Consider the following 17,613-nt stretch of genomic DNA (forward strand, 5'->3'; position numbering starts at 1 on the left):
GAAACAAACAAGTCCGCAGCCAATAGAAGCTTGCCACGTATACTCCTCTTTTTAGTACTAGTAGCTGCAGTTTTTTCTGTCTAAATAGCAAAAACAACAACTTTCAATCTTGTTTTGGCCACAACTTCTTATCCCTAAGTCCAATGACATTAATTCTTTCTCCAGTAGCTCACAAATTTCCTGTAGTTTTTAAAAACATATAATTTGTCTATGTTTGAAATTTTCAAATACCAGTTAGACCAGATTTAGTTTAAACCTTGTTCTGCCTATTCCAGGAGTTTAAAAATAGATTTTTATTTTGATTCCTTTTGGTACTGATCACTAGTGATCTTAAGTATCAGTGGTAAAAATTTCAGATTTGTTTGAGTATTTTAACTCATTATTTCATGTGAAATAATTTCTGTTTCACCGCTTTTAGGATTTCGGCTAATTCATTTTCTACTTTTGTTTTAAAATATTTTCTTTATTATTTCAGAAAGATTATTGTTTTGTTTATGTTAGATAACAGTAGTTTTGCAACAAGTCTTTATTTTTTTTGTTTTCATGAAACCAATTCTAGCTCCGTAGTAACGTGCGATTGTTTCCGCACTGTTTGAAATACCGTTTCGGATTACTTTCAAAAAGTTTTGTGAAAATTATTTTATTTTACCTTAGTTAAACTTATATCTTAGTTCCTTGTTATTTTTTTGTTAGACAAAACTATTTAGTGGTTGACGTAGTAGAAGACTCTTTAGTCTTATTTGAAGTTTCTTTCGGATTTCTATTCGCTCTCTCTTTTGTTTTGATTGCTAGAATGATTGCTAGTATGAATGCTTATGTGAATGCTATGTTTGCTATATAGATTTCATCAGAGAGTGACGAATAGTTCTATCACGTATTTCCCGAGAAATTCTTCTTCGTCAACATCACAGGCAAGTCACTTTGATCATACTATCACCCATGTTTTTATGCATCGTAGTTCTACCATCCTATGCCCAATTGCATGCTGCCTAGGTACTTGGAAACTTTAGCATAAGTTGTAGTATCATGTGGTAGGAACACAACAACCCCGATACTTGGCCCCGGGACGACAACTTCTTAATGCTATGCTTGAGTAGACGGGTTATCGGTTGACTGTATACCACGAGTGATGCGAGGTTGATATAATAATCAAGACCGGACTAAGACAAGATTTTCAAGACCTCGGACGCAATGCAACTCTGGGTGAAGGACGGTTGATCGGCTCCCTGGAAAACCCAGTGGATGCCCGGGATGCTGGAGAGGCCATGCCATCCTGCGGAAAGCTTCACCCAGGCTCGAAGAGACGGACGGATATTTTCAAGACCCAAGGTTTACCTGCACAGCCACAAGTCATTATGGGCTCTGGCTTGGTTGGACAACGCGGCGACTCTGGACAGGCGGTGCTAGCAGATGTAGAAGAACGGTAGGAATGGATGGGCACCGACAGGGATTCAGAGGGACCCGTTGAAAGACCATGTTTTGATCATCCAGTCTTCAAAACACCCTGAAGTGCGAGGACATACTCGGAGGCGATCAAATCTTGTGGGGAACGTGTGCAAAACTCTGCAGAGTACTCAACGTAATCGATTAGCCATGTCCACGGTCATGGACAACTTGAGCCAAAGGAACTGAAGTTATCTGGATTTCTCAACACCATTATATATATATTTGATGAGGGTAATTATTGACAACTCGGGTACGAGAACTGGTTGGCGGAACCATCTCGTTAACAACAAACCTTGTAGTAACATTTTGCTTTCAACCCCTCTTGTTGTAGGATAAAACTGGCTTTATGCAAAACTTAGCTCCACCGACCAAATATGCATGTAGAGATAGTTGATTATTACTTTACCCCTCTCTTATGTGACTTGCCGGCATATTCAATATGCTGACCTACACGGCTGCAACGTCTTATGTTGCAGATATTTTTCTTCGACGAGTAAGAGTACGATCGAGGGTTACGGTCTACACTCAACTTGTCGTTGGTGTTTATTGGGACTCCACTCCCTTGACCGCTTCCGCTGAGATATTTCAGGTATATATCAGTTTTTACGCTACTTTACATGTGATTGCACTTTGATATATACATTGATGTATTGTGTGTGCCAGCATACTGATCCAGGGATGGCACAGAAACACAGAGGCTTGACTCGTTTTGAGTCGGGTCGCTACATTCTGTTGCTTAGAAGAAAAATGATGGAATTAGTTTAGCTTTTCCTGTTTTCTGTTTTAGCGTCCCGGAGAAAAATACCTCAAAAATAAAAGTTCTCCGATGGTCCTGAAAATTTAGTATGATTTTTTCTGGAATTTTTGAAAATTTCTGAGCCTGAGAGCTGGTCAGGGTGCTTGACCAGTGGGCCACAAGCCCCCCCCCCCCCCCCGCCACCGCCACCTACCCCCCTTGTGGCGGGGTGCCAGCTTGTGGGGCCCACAGGCATCCCCTCCACTCATTCCAGCTCTCAGCCTCTTCTTCCACCTCCAAAAAAAATTGTTTCGCGGCTCAAACCCGTGTTCTTGCTAATTTGGCTGTGATTTTCGATCTCCTTGCTCAAAGCACCATTCTCCGAACTGTTTTGGGGAAATTACTCCTTGGTAAGTGACTCCTCCATTGGTCCAATTAGTTTTTGCTCTAGTGCTTTATCCTTCGCGAATTCTTGCTACCTTGGTGAACCTGTTCTTGAGCTATAAAAGTTGATTTTAGCTCGTCCCAAGTAGTTTTAGCGCGTGATACGGTCTCTAGGCACTAGTAGGAGTAGTTGCTACAAGGCATGGTTGGTCCTCATTTAGTTTTCTCTTGAACTTCAAAAATTTCAGCAAAAGGAAATTATGTTCATGAGGAAGTTTCATGGTGGTTCCTCAAGTAAGAAGGGTCCTCGTTTCTCCTTTCGGGACCCCGAACCTTTTCAACTAAGGGACGCGCCGGTGCAACCATGTGAATGGCCTTCCGATGAGTTCATGATCGAAGCAGGCTTCAAGGATGAGTTTCATGCACTTGTCCGCAATGCCGGGTTAGAAGAATTCCTCTCAGATAAGTGTGAACAGTATGCTATGCTCACTACCTCTTTCGTGCGTAGATTTAAATTTTTAGCTGGCCATGAGTCATCCATACTGTTTGATCTGTGCGATAAATCCTATACCATGGGTCTAGAGGATTTCAATAGGATTTGCAAGATACCCGATGGAGGTAGTGTTATTGATCCTCCTAAGTCTTAGGTCAGAGACTTTGTCTCCAGTATAACTGTTGGAGAAACCAGAGATATCACGCAAGCCACCATAGGAAGCATCCATTTCCCTGCCTTGCACTACCTTGCCCTCTTCATAGGTAGGTGCATTAACGGCAAGGGTGCACATTGTCACCTATGCGCTTCTGACCTTAGTATCCTTAAGAGTGCAGTGACACGTGACACGAGCTTTAATATGGGATCCATTATAGCAAGGAGGTAGAATAAAAATGCCAGTGAGGGGGATTTCTTTGGCGGAGTTTATGCTACACGCTTAGCAAATTTTCTGGGAGTATCCATTCGTCTAGAAGACCCTCCTCTCCGTACAGCCTACCTTGATCGTGTCGCTCTAACACGCTACCAGTTCCTTGAGAGAGATCATGGATCTCTTCTATACCGCTTGATATTTAACCGGCAGCATGTTTTCCATATTACCCTTCCTGCTCCTGCTTTCTTTGACTTTCAGGTTAAACGAAGATACTACATAACCATAGGAGAAGCAGAGGAGTATGAGAGGGAGGTGACGGCTGCTCGACTTCGCGAGACAGATATTCAGGCAGTGGCTGTAGCACTCCCGCATAACACTCATTATGACTTTGGGTTTCGCCAGGATCATCCATGGGAGTAGACCAAGCTAGGCCAAAAGCCTAAGCTTGGGGGAGTACGTGTTCTCACCGACTTTACATTCATGCTTATGCTTTCGCTTTGTTAGCCAGTGTTTACACTTTGCCACTGTATTATCCATGCTACTTTATTTTTGTTTTCTTGTTTTCTTGTTTTGTGTCCTTTTGAGAAAACCCAAAAAGATGTTTCTTTCTTCTTTTGCTTGTTGGGACCTTTCCCGTGTAAATAGTTTTCTTTTTCTTTGTGTCAAGGTAGAAGATATTGGTTACAATGCTTAGTGGTTCTTACAGGCTTACCTGTTTAGCTTTCAAAGAGCCATATTATTTTGTCATCTCCTTTGTGTTTGCCTGCAGATTCAGCTTAGTCCAATGCGCTTATTATCGTTTTCATCGTTTGATCGTGCAAATGAAAGGCAACAATGATGATATATGATGAAGTGATTGAGACTGAAAAGCTGGTATGAATTCTATCTATTTTGTTTTTATAAATATGACTAGCTTGTCAACCCAGATTTAGCTTTGGTGTGAGAGAACCATATTTTCAATGACAACTTAGAGATCATAGTTTCTGATGCCATGCTTATTTAGCTGAGAGCTTATAATGGTTTGTCTTGATTGCCAACATAGATTTTGAGATGACTATGATGTAGTATGATAGGATAGTATTCTCCTTTGAATGTTTCAAGTGGCTTGACTTGGTGCATGTTCATGCATGTAGTTGAAACAAAATCAACATAGCCTCTATGATGTTCATGTTCATGGTGATTTATATCCTGTTCATGCTTGCATTCAATGTTAGTCAAACTCATTGCATCTTGATGACTGTTGTCGCTCTCTAGTTGGTCGCTTCCCAGTCTTTTGCTAGCCTTCACTTCTACTAAGCGGGAATACAGCTTGTGCATCCACCTCCATAAACCCAAAAGTTTTTCCATGAGAGTCCACCACACCTACCTATTTGCGGTATCTACGTGTCGTTCCAAGTAAATTTGCATGTGCCATTCTCTAAACCTTCAAGAAATAAATCTGTTTTGCATGCCCGAACCGCTCATGTGGTGACAGAGGGCAATTGGTATCTTCTATGCTAGGAGTGTTATCCTCGACATTTTTTTATTCACAGTCCTTCACGAGAAAGGGGCCGGTATTTGGGATGCCCAGTTCCACGCTTAAATCGAAAACATAACTGTAAAACAAGACTCCCCCCGGATTGATGTTAGTATGGACGGTACCCGAGGATTTGGCTAGCCGTGGAGTGTGATTGATTGGTGGTGGGGGAGTTAAAACTTTACTTTTCTGTTTGGGAACCGCCTATAGCATGAGTAGCACGGAAGATATTGAGAACTCTTGGTCATTGCGTTGACAATGAAAGCATGCCACCCAAAATTATTATCTCTGTTTTCAAAGCTTGAGCTCTGGCACCTCTGCAAATCAATGCTTCCCTCTGTGAAGGGCCCGTCTATTTATTTTCCTGTCGAGTCATCCTCCTCTTTTATAAGCACTAATTAGAGAGCACCTCTGTCATTTTTATGCTTTGCTTTTGATTGATATTGAGTATGACTATGACTGGATCTTCGTTGCTACGGATTACAATGTTTAGTCAACCCTTGATCTTTGAAAGTGTTGTGCATTTATGTTTTGCGGTCTCCGAAAGAGCTAGCGAGATACCACCTATTCATATTGCTTCATGCTTGTTTTGATTGAAGTGTTGGTATTTGAAACTCATTAGTATTTGCTCGTTTGCTGATTATGCCATTGATATTAGTTTACCGTGAGACCTTTGTGTCATTTGCTTATGTGGTTAACTTGTGATCTTGCTGAAATTATGGTTATGAGTTAGACATAGTTGCAACAACAAGATCAAACAGAGTTTTTCAAAGTTTTTCTTTCTCTCTCAGTTTGTCAACTGAGTTGCTTGAGGACAAGCAAGGTATTAAGCTTGGGGGAGTTGATACGTCTCCAACGTATCTACTTTTCCAAACTCTTTTGCCCTTGTTTTGGACTATATTTTGCATGATTTGAATGGAACTAACCTGGACTGACGTTGTTTTCAACAGAATTGCCTTGGTGTTATTTTTGTGCAGAAATCAAAGTTCTCCAAACGTCCTGAAAATTTACGGGGAGCAGTTTTGGAAAATATCAAATATACGTGCGCCAGGATCCACCTGAGGGGGTGGGCCACTGGGCCACAAGCCCCTGCTCCGCCACCCCCCCCCCCTGGTGGCAGTGGGCAGGCTTGTGGGGCCCACAGGCACCTGCCGCCCCCAATTCCAGCTCTATAAGTTGTCTTTCGTCCCAGAAAAAAATAAAAAGAGAAGTTTTCATCGAGTTTTCGATACGGAGGCGCCGCCACCACCTGTTCTTCATCTGGAGGGCAGATCTGGAGTCCGTCTAGGGCTCCGGAGAGGGGAAATCGTCACCATCGTCATCATCAACCTTCTTCCCTCTCCAATTCCATGAAGCTCTTCGTCGTTCGTGAATAATCTATTCGTAGGCTCGCTGGGCGGTGATGAGTAGGATGAGATCTATCGTGTAATCGAGTTAGTTTTGATGGGGATTGATCCCCAGTATCCACTATGTTCTGAGATTTAATGTTGCTACTACTTTGCCATGCTTAATGCTTGTCACTAGGGCCCGAGTGCCATGATTTGAGATGTGAAATTATTATGTTGTCACCAATATATATGTGTTTTAGATCCAATCTTGCAAGTTGTAGTTACCTACTATGTGTTATGATCCGGCAACCCCAGAGTGACAATAACCGGAACCACTCCCGGTGATGACCATAGTTCGAGGAGTTCATGTGTTCACCAAGTGCTAATGCGTTGGTCCGGTTCTTTATTAAAAGGAAAACCTTAATATCCCGTAGTTTCCTTTTGGACCCCGTTGCCACGGGAGGGATAGACAATAGATGTCATGCAAGTTCTTTTCCCTAAGCACGTATATTGACACACGGAATGCATGCCTACATCACATTGACGAACGGGAGTTAGCCACATATCTCTCCGTCTTATAGCTGTTGCATGATGAATATCATCCAAACAAATCACCGACCCACTGCCTACGAGTTTGTCCTACTATTGCTACTGTCGTTACTTGTCTTGATGTGCTGCTACTACTGTTGCTACTGCCGTTACTTGTCTTGCTCTGTTGCTACTACTGTTGCTACTGCTGTTACTTGTCTTGCTCTGCTGCTGCTACTATTGTTGCTACTGTTGTTACTTGCTTTGCTCTGCTGCTACTGTTGGTACTACTGTCGCTTGCTACTTTTGCTACTTTCTACTTCTGTCACTACTGTTGTCCTTGCCACTGCTATTGCTCGTTACACAACCGATACCCGCTACTTAGGTGTTACTACTTCGCTGTTACTATTGTGCTTACAGATACTAATATTTCAGGTGTGGTTGAATCTGACAAATTCAGCTGCTAATACTTGAGAGTATACTCTCACCTCCTGACTGGCATACCTACAAATTGGGTCGAATACTCTACCCTCGAAAACTGCTGCGAACCCACGCGCTGGTGTCACACCCTGTTTTTCACCACCAATGTTTTCAGTTGCAAAAATTAGGGCTTGTTAAAACTTTGTCCAATGATGATGTGAATTCTATGAATGCCTTGTATGAATGTGTGCTTGTTTGCTTGTTGAACCAAACCCATGGCTAATTATTTATTTATTTAAAATGAATTTCCAAAACTCTTTTCTTTGACATCAGTTCACCTTTACCTTGCTTGGGTTACACTACTAGTTCATGATGCTTAGTAGCCCTCCCAACCAAAGTTGGTGATGTGAACTCAAATACTATTATGTTTTGCCAAAAACATTATTTAATGATTTAAAACATTATTTTCTATTTTAAATACATGTTTGTTTCCAAGGCCAGAAATGATATCCCCACAAGGAAAAGTGATTCTCTGCCTTAGAAAATTCTGAGTAAATACATGAAAACTCAAAAGGACATATATTCTCCATACATAACATTTTCAACAATATTTTATATTATAATTATTTGATAAAAACCCTGAAAACCATTTCTGTCTGTTTTAATCTTTTGAGATATTTCCAAAGGAAATATTCTCAATAAAATCCCATTAAATTACAGGATCCTCCCCAAGCCATATTTGGTGCCCACATAAACTCTCACCCTGATCTAAGGTGGGGAAGGTCATCAAATGAGCATAAAACCCTCTCTGTCCAGAATAGAGTTGGAACAACGTTGCATAGCAAAGTTTGTCCAATGGGGTTGAAACTTTGCAGGAGTGTTTTGCACCTCAAATGAGGACTCCACACCAAAAATGAGATTTGCTAGACTCTGTTCAGTCACACTCCCTTTGGAGAAGACAGGGTCATTCTCATGCATTTTCAAGTTTACAAAGCTAAACTTGTGCAATGGAGCTCAAAATTGGTGGAAGCCTCTACTCTAACCCCAAGACCAAACCTGTTAAGTGGCAGTTCCAGTGGTGGAGTGGAAGCACCCCAAACCACTGTCGAACACCTTTTGACAGCAAGGTAAAAACCCACCTAGCCATTGTTTTACCCCATGTCAGAGCCTCAAACTTGTTGTATTAGTGCCTCAGAACAACCTAAACACCCAGTCAACTGGCCCCTCCTCAGTTCAAAGCACAAGTGACAAAAACTCCAATTTGTGCCACGGATCAGGACTGGCAGCACTAGTAAACCATGTCCCCCTTGACCAGCTAGTGCTCTCACTAGCACACAACGGCTAGATACACTCCCAGCAACACCCAGGACATGAGGGACACGTCTGAAGTGCCCCAGAGCGCGCCAGCATGCCGTCGCATGCCAAAACTGCGCTCTGGACGCGCTACAGCGAGAAACCGAGAAGGGGACGACGCTCCCGGCCGGTTCCAACCTCCCCCGAAGTGTCCAAGACCTCCCCCAACAACCTCTCAGTGTAAAGCAGCCGCCAGGGACCCTCCTTCCCCGCGCTAGAGCTCGAGCGACGCGTGCCCGCGCGCACCCGAGTCGACCGAGCATGCACGGACGCTGCAGCTCGACCCCACGCTCTCTCCCTCTGCGGCCGATGCTTCACAGTGTCCTAAACCATGTCCGGAGACTGTGGTTTCGCAGCCAGCTCCTCACTGTGCACGCACGCGCGCCGCGGTGAGTCACCGGCGCACCGAGTTCGCTCACCATCGCTAGCCTATAAATAGGCCCCCCCGGCACCTCAACACCCCTCCAACAACCTCTGCACGACCACTAGCTCCCCCCTAGCCACCCAATCGAGCTCATAGAGCCCCGGTACTCGAGACCGACCGAGGCCCCTCCGCCTCGGAGCTCCGGTCGATCTCCGGTTACACGCCGGCTCCTGCGACACTCGACCCACCAGAACACTCCCCTCGACACCAGGAACCTTTCCCCCAACAACCCCGAGCTTTTCCGTGCTCCTAGCTATCAGTTCAACCACCTCCTGAAACTCCTCCGCCACGGCCACCTCGTCGCCGGCGACTCCTAGCCTCCCCGGCGCTGTTCCGACCACCTACAGGTAGGCGGAGGCATGCTGAACCCATTCCTGCCCTTAGCTAGGCCCATGGACGACGGTAGCCTCGTCGGCGTTCGTCTCCTCCTCTCTGGCTGGAGGTAGGGGAAGAACTCGACACGTGGGCTCCACCTGTCGGCGTCCTGGATCTGCCCCGCGCGCAGCCACTGCCGCTGACTCCAGGGGCCCGCACGTCAGGTTCAAACCTGGCACGCGCGTGCCTGGCAGCCTGCTGGCTGGCTGGGCCGGCCTGCTTCCCAGGCCAGGCTTTGTCCTTTTCTTTTATTTTTAAAACCTGAGACTAAATGATTTTTGTAAAAATAACTATCCAGTGGAAAAATATGATTCTTCCACTGATATTTTTCTTAAAATAAGTAGTATTTGATTTTGCCATTGTTGATATTTTTCAAAAGCAGGATCTATTTTATAACAATATAAAGGCATTAAAAGCAATAATTTGCTTCTGTTTTATAACAATATAAAGGCATTAAAAGCAATAATTTGCTAGTTGTAATTATTAAAAATGCTTTGCTAGTAAAAACAAAGAGAAGATATTTTCAAAGTAACAACCTGATTTTTACCAAGACTTGCAACATTTTTAAAAGTGGTTTGTGATCTGTTTTTGTGTGAGCTATTTCTTATTTATTCTATTCTCGGCGATAGAATTACCGAGCGACGAAGGATTCGGCGCGGAAGACCTCGAAGACCCAAGATACTTAGCTGACCAAGGCAAGCAGCCCTTTGACCATGACTTGAGCATATACATTGATGCATGCTAGAATAGCAAGTACTTTTCCGTTGCATGAGATCACAGTGCCGGTTCATCATTGGTGTGATGGTACCGAAGGCTTCATCAAAGCACTTGCATGATAGTGATGTTATACATATGGTTCCTCGAGCACAAGCATGATGAGCTTGACCCTACCATCTATGAGGATCATGCTACTGTCATGTGGACTAGTAGAGTAAGATCATTGCATTGAGCTTGACCCTACCCCTTGAGGGTCATGTTAATACCATGTTGACAAGTAAAGATAGAGCATATTATCATGAGCATGATGATGAGTTAAATCAAGAGTTTATGAAAACCCCGTCGAGTGCCACTAATGCCCGAGGGTGATGATGAGTTGGTGATCACTTTTGGTGAAGTGATGCACCGGTATTTTTGTGTGAGTATGGTTTCGGAAAGGGGATTAGATTTATGATGTGTCGACCGTCCCAACCTTACCAGTACGACCACGATACCCCTTTATGGGATGGGGCTTTGTTGATTACTCTGGTTGATGCTAGCAAAGAGCCACATTACTAGTGGCGGGAGTGATTGTCGTCACTCTCGTGATGGGGTCATGCCAGGTAGGACGACTATGCCATTATTATGAGTTCCAGGCACACCGTTGGTCCCCGCATGGTTGATACTGTCCAGAGTCGGTGCTCGTAAGACGTACAACATGTGGGCTGGGTACCAATCGAGTGGACCTCTTTGTCTAGTATAATCAGGGGAAAGATGATGATCGGGTACTTACCTCGGGTATATGTGATATATCCTGAGTCGTGGATGACACGGAAGTTTCCCGTTTCTCGTGGGTCCATCGTACTACCTCTGCAGAGTGTAAACTATTCGAATTGCCGTGTCCACAGTCAAGGACAGTTGGGTAATCCTGCTTAAACTACGTCCTGATATTTACGCATAAACCAAGTGTGAGTGAGTGTTTGTGTGTGTGGTGTTAAAAAGGTGTTGTTACAATAATAATAATATGACCAAGTTCGGTGACTTGGCATATAGGGTAAACCTGGATGGTTTAGCCCTCAGTTGATATATTGGGGTGATGACAAGTCCGATGACTTGGCATATAGGGTGAACCCTGATAGTTCAACCCTTAGCAGATACGTTGATATCTGTAACCTGTTGTTCAAAAGTAATTCCTTAGCTTGATGCATATACATGATTATTCCACCCAGATGAGTTATACCAGAAATGCATGATATTGTTATCCATCATTTTTATTGTTCATATCATGGGTTGTTTGCGAGTACATTCAAAAGTACTCATTGGCTTGCCACTGGTTATATTATTGACCAGACAAGGAAGGACTGAAGTTTGGCGACGAGTACGTCTTCGGAGATGGACCTGCGATCTAGGACGCTTCCAAGTCAGAATGCCTGTCGGTGTAGGCTTGATGGCATGGGCACCCGCTTAGCCCTTATGAGTTTCCGCTACCCGTTGTACCCGCTTTATTTGGCCTTAGGCCCTGTTTGTGAACCTGACCCTTCGATCATGTGATGTAATATTCGGTATTTGGATGTAAGACTCTATTATTCAGTATTTGTGTTCAGTGAGCATTGATCCTTGGGATCACTGGGCACGGCGATCTCGACTCACCAGTCGGGGTCCCCACAGAACTGGTATCAGGGCCACCTTGACTATAGGAAGCCTTAGGTAGCATGGACGTTAGCCGGAAATGATTAGTACACCAACCTTACACTTGCACCTAAAACCTTCTGATTTTCTCTCTCTCCTATATCTTGTAGATGGCCGCCATACCTGAGACGCTTCTGGAGACCGGCTTCCCCCTACTTCTGGTGGATAGTCTCGAGAAGTGCCACGTACGCCGCACGTCCATCTTCCTCTACCATGAGCACTGGGTCAACGCCGACACCAAAGAATATCACGTGCACGTGATAATGAAGGCTAATGACTCCCCGACTAGGTTGTTCTTTGAAGGACCACAAATGGGAGAACTGATGCTGGCAGTGGAGACAGCCGCACGAGAGGCGCTCGCGCGTCTCCGCGATATCCTCCCTCAGATGGCTGATGAACCTGCTACTCGCCACCTACCTTTTCTTAAGGAAGGAGTGGACGGGAGCTGGACGATCACCCCATCGTCTGAGGATGGAATGCCATTAAGGTTTCATACCTACTTCAGTCTCTCATCCGACACCCTGACGCACCTTCTGGTTAAAGAATCAACGAAGCTTCGCCAAGAACTACACCAAGTTAAGAGCTTACTTCACACCGAGAAGATGAAGAATCGCAAGATGAAGAAAGAAGGCGCACCTGAAGGAAGGGCCGGTATTGCTACCAGGGGTGGTGTGCTACCGATCCGGGTCGTTCCTCTTCACAGTCGTCGCTTGACAACAGAAGAATATACTGAGATCTTTGCCGCCTCACCTAAGAGACGCCGTGATGTGCGGATTCTTTCTTCCACTCCATTGAAGGAAGAAGACACCGACCAAGACGAAGATCCTGCCGAACCCACTTTTGAGACCGAGCAGTCTGCCGCGTAGGATTTCAGCGTAGGCAACTAGGAGTACCCCTAAGCATAGGGTATCCATGTATCCGATCCTTTAAATTATGAGTGTGTATGACGTAAGCCTGCCTTAGGCAGCCTGTACGAGACTGCGTTACTTGTTTTCAATGAATGCAAATTCCGTTTTCAAGACGTTGATTTTAAAAACTCACACTAGCACATTTGGACCCCCTCTTACTAGAGCGAACCCTTGTGGTTTCAAGCAAGGCGGATTTTTGACCTGTCTGTTTCCATGACAGGATGGTGAATGCAACTCGCAACAGCACCTTCGGCAACCCCGGCACCGCCTCCTCAGGTCAGCCGCAAGGAACCGAAGGAGAAGCTCACGCTGGAGATCACCACGAGCAGCATGGGAATGTTCCTCCGCCACCACCTCCCAAGAACTTGACTATGGCTCAGTTCCTTCATGCTCTTCGTGAGGAACGTCAAGCCAGCAATGCCGCCATTCAGCAGCTGGCTCAAGTCCTAGTGAACAACCCGCCACAGAACAGGAATGGCAATGGCCGCTCTACTCTCTCAGAGTTTATGCGGAGTACGCCTCCCATATTCTCGGAGACGACTGAACCGTTGGATGTCGATGACTGGATTCACACTATTGAAGACCTCCTTGCGCTGGTCAAGTGCACCGACGAACGTGAGAAGGTCCTTTATGCTTCTCACTGTCTCGGAGGCACCGCCAGGGCTTGGTGGGATGGTTTCCAGATCATGCGAGATGGACAAGTCATCACTTGGGCAATGTTCAAGGAAGGATTCCGCGCAGCTCATATTCCGCCCGGAATGATGACCATCAAGAAGCGGGAATTCCGAGCCTTGAGGCAAGGCAGTGGGACTGTTAAGGAATATCTGCAGAAGTTTAACCTCTTGTCGAGGTATGCCCCTGAGGATGTTAACACTGAGGCCGCTAAGGTGGAATGCTTCATGGAAGGATTGCAACAGTCCCAGCAATACCAGTTGGTAGTTTGCGACTGCAAAACCTTCAGCGGCCTGGTTAACAAGGCACTTATGCTGGAAGACAAGCGTCGTGCAATGGACGACACCCGCAAGCGCAAGATGATAGGCACTGGAGGACCCACTATTGCAAGACCAAGACCATGGCAGTCAGCACCTGCGAGGCCCAACTATCAGCAGCAGCAGTACAAGACCCCGGTGTTCCGCCAGAATTATCAGCCTCAAGTCAACACCAAGCCAGTTTCCAACCCGCCGAACAACAGTGGAGTCAAGACCAACCCTCTGGGTGAGGTCACCTATTTTGGGTGTGGTCAAACCAGGCACTATTCCAGGGAGTGTCCCAACAAGAAGCCCGATGCACCACATCCCAATGTACCCAACCCAGGTCAAGGAGCACCAGGAAGAAACCAAGTTCCCCGCAATCAGCAGTTCAACAGCAAGGCGCGGATCAATCACATCAACGCCGAAGAGGCGCAGGAAGACCCGGACTACATTCTGGGTACGTTCCTCGTCAAATCCACCCCACCTACAATGTTGTTTGATTGTGGTGCTTCGCACTCTTTTGTTACTCAAAGGTTTGCGGAGAAGTGTGGTTTAAAACCCACTCTGCTTCACGGGCTGATGGCAATTCAAACCCCGGGAGCAGTGTTGAGGTCAAATCTAGGGTGTAGAAAGGTCGAGATAGTTATCAATGGGACGAGCTTCTTGGTAGACCTCATTGTTCTTAAGTCGCAAGGCTTAGAAGTAATTCTCGGCATGGATTGGCTGGCCAAGCACCAGAGTCTCTTGGACTGTGCCAACAGGGCCATTACCATGACAAGCGACCAAGGGGTCAAGGTCAAGTATGTCCGTGAGCCGGTATCAGCTCAAGTACCTCGAATCAACAGCCTATCCGAGGTAGAGCTCGACCAAGTGCCAGTAGTCTGTGAGTACCCGGACGTCTTCCCTGACGAGCTACCCGGAATGCCTCCTGACCGAGACATCGAGTTCATCATCGAGCTCATGCCCGGGTCAGGGCCTATTTATAAGAAGCCTTATAGGATGGGATCCGAGGAGCTAGCACAGCTGAAGAAGCAGCTGGAGGAGCATCTCAGGAAAGGATTCATCCGTCCAAGTGCGTCACCTTGGGGATCACCTGTTCTGTTTGTATCAAAGAAGGATGGTACCATTCGACTCTGCGTCGATTACCGTTCTCTCAACGAAGTCACAATCAAGAACAAATACCCGCTCCCCAAGATAGAAGACTTGTTCGACCAGTTAAATGGAGCTAAGGTATTTTCCAAGATCGATCTTCGATCCGGATATTACCAGTTGAAGATTCGACCCGAGGACATACCCAAGACTGCATTCCTGACCCGATACGGTCTCTATGAGTGCACAGTCATGCCCTTCGGATTGACAAATGCCCCAGCTTACTTCACGTACCTCATGAACAAGGTTTTCATGGAGTATTTAGATAAGTTTGTCGTCGTATTCATTGATGACATTCTAATCTTCTCAAAATCCGAAGAAGAACATGAGCAACACTTGAGGATAGTTCTGGGAAAGCTTCGAGAGCACCAACTGTATGCCAAGTTCAGCAAGTGTCAATTCTGGCTGAACGAAGTTGGATTTTTGGGTCATATCATGACGGCAAGCGGATTGGCAGTAGATCCATCCAATATTTCCACAGTGGCCAACTGGGAATCGCCAAGGGACGTGAAGGATGTCAGGAGTTTCCTCGGACTCGCGGGATACTACCGCAAGTTCGTAGAGGGATTCTCGAGCATCGCTCGACCTATGACTCAGCTTTTGAAGAAAGGTCGGAAGTTCGAGTGGACACCGGCATGTGAAGCAAGCTTCCAAGAGTTGAAGAAAAGACTGACTACTACCCCGGTGCTAGCTACCCCAGACATCAACAAGGAGTTTGTGATTTACTGTGATGCCTCCGGAACCAGACTCTGTGGAGTCCTAATGCAAGATGGCAGAGTCGTGGCGTACTTGTCACGGCAACTGCGTCCGCATGAGGAGAACTACGCAACCCATGATCTCGAGTTAGCAGCCGTAGTGCATGCCTTGAAGACATGGCGACATTACCTTCTGGGGAAGCGATGTGAAATATACACGGACCACAAGAGTCTGAAATATATTTTCACCCAAAGGGAGCTAAAGATGAGGCAACGAAGATGGCTTGAGTTAATCAAGGATTATGACCTCAGCATTCAGTGCCACCCCGGTAAGGCTAACGTGGTAGCTAATGCTTTAAGCCGGAAGGCCGGCACCTTGAATGTAATGCTCAAGGAACGGTTGCCCGCCTTGTATGAAGAGATGGAAAGCTTCGGATTGGAGTTGGTTGGACCAGGATACCTGGCCAACCTCGAAGTCAAACCAACTCTGGACGATGATATCAAGGAAGCCCAAAAAGGACACAGGAGTATTGAAGGCCTCAAGAGGAAGATTCGGGAAGGCAAGGCCCCAGGGTTCTCGATTGATGATAAAGGAGTGGTGTGATATGGGAAACGCTTATGCGTGCCCAACAAGGCCGAACTCAAGGACTTGATCCTGCAAGAGTCCCACGACACGCCATAGTCCATCCATCCCGGTGGTACCAAGATGTATCAAGATCTCCGAGAACGATTCTGGTGGCATGGCATGAGAAGAGAAATAGGCTCCTACGTCGCTAAGTGTGATGTATGCCAGCGGGTCAAGGCTGAGCATCAACGACCTACTGGGCTGCTACAACCTCTTCAAGTGCCAGAATGGAAATGGGACAAGGTCGGCATGGACTTCATTACCGGACTACCCCGGTCAAGCAGGGGTCACGACTCCATATGGGTCATCGTCGACCACTTAACTAAGGTGTCTCATTTCATTCCGAACAACACCACCTATGGGGGCGACAAGTTGGCTGGCCTCTACATTGAGCGCATCGTTAGCCTTCATGGAGTTCCTAAGGAGATTGTGTCCGACCGCGGCACGCAATTCACCTCAAGATTCTGGAAGAAGTTTCAAGAAGCTCTCGGAACCAAACTCTCTTTCAGCACGGCTTTCCACCCGCAGATGGGCGGACAGACCGAGAGGGTGAACCAGATACTCGAGGACATGCTCCGCGCATGTGTCCTGGCCCATGGTGCCAAGTGGGAAGACTGTCTGCCGTTTGCTGAGTTCTCTTACAACAACAGCTACGAGTCGAGTCTTCAAATGGCCCCATTTGAAGTGCTATATGGACGGAAGTGCCGCACCCCTCTCAGTTGGTCCGAAACCGGAGAAGGACTAGTTTTTGGGCCAGAAGCGTTGCAGGAAGCAGAAAGAAAGGTGCAGCTCGTCCAATAAAACCTGAAGGCAGCTAAGTCGCGACAGAAGAGCTATGCGGACTCTCACCGCAAGAATGTGGAGTTCATTCCCGGAGATCGGGTGTACCTGCACGTTACGCCTCTCAAGGGAACCAAGCATTTCCACGTCAAGGGGAAGCTAGCCCCAAGGTTTATTGGACCCTTCAAGATCACAGCAAGGCGCGGGGAAGTGGCTTATCAGTTGGAGCTACCCCCAGAACTTTCGGGTGTGCACAACGTGTTCCACGTGTCACAACTCCGGAAGTGCTTACAATTGCCGAACCGTTCCGATCATTGCAAGGACATTGACCACCAAGCTGTCGACCTTCAACCAGACCTTACCTATCGCGAGAAGCCGATTCGCGTTCTGGATGAAGCAAAGCGTTGCACCAGAAGCCGCACCATCAAGTATTTCAAGGTTCAGTGGAGCAACCATACCGAAGCAGAAGCAACATGGGAACGTGAAGACTATCTTCGATCAGAATTTCCAGAGCTATTTAACGCGTAGCTTAGGAATCTCGGGGACGAGATTCTTGTAAGAGGGATAGGTTTGTCACACCCTGTTTTTCACCACCAATGCTTTGAGTTGCAAAAATCAGGGCTTGTTAAAACTTTTTCCAATGATGATGTGAATGCTATGAATGCCTTGTATGAATGTGTGCTTGTTTGCTTGTTGAACCAAACCCATGGCTAATTATTTATTTATT

The sequence above is a fragment of the Hordeum vulgare genome, chromosome 2H (genome assembly GCF_904849725.1).
Source record: "Hordeum vulgare subsp. vulgare chromosome 2H, MorexV3_pseudomolecules_assembly, whole genome shotgun sequence".
Lineage (NCBI taxonomy): Eukaryota > Viridiplantae > Streptophyta > Magnoliopsida > Poales > Poaceae > Hordeum > Hordeum vulgare.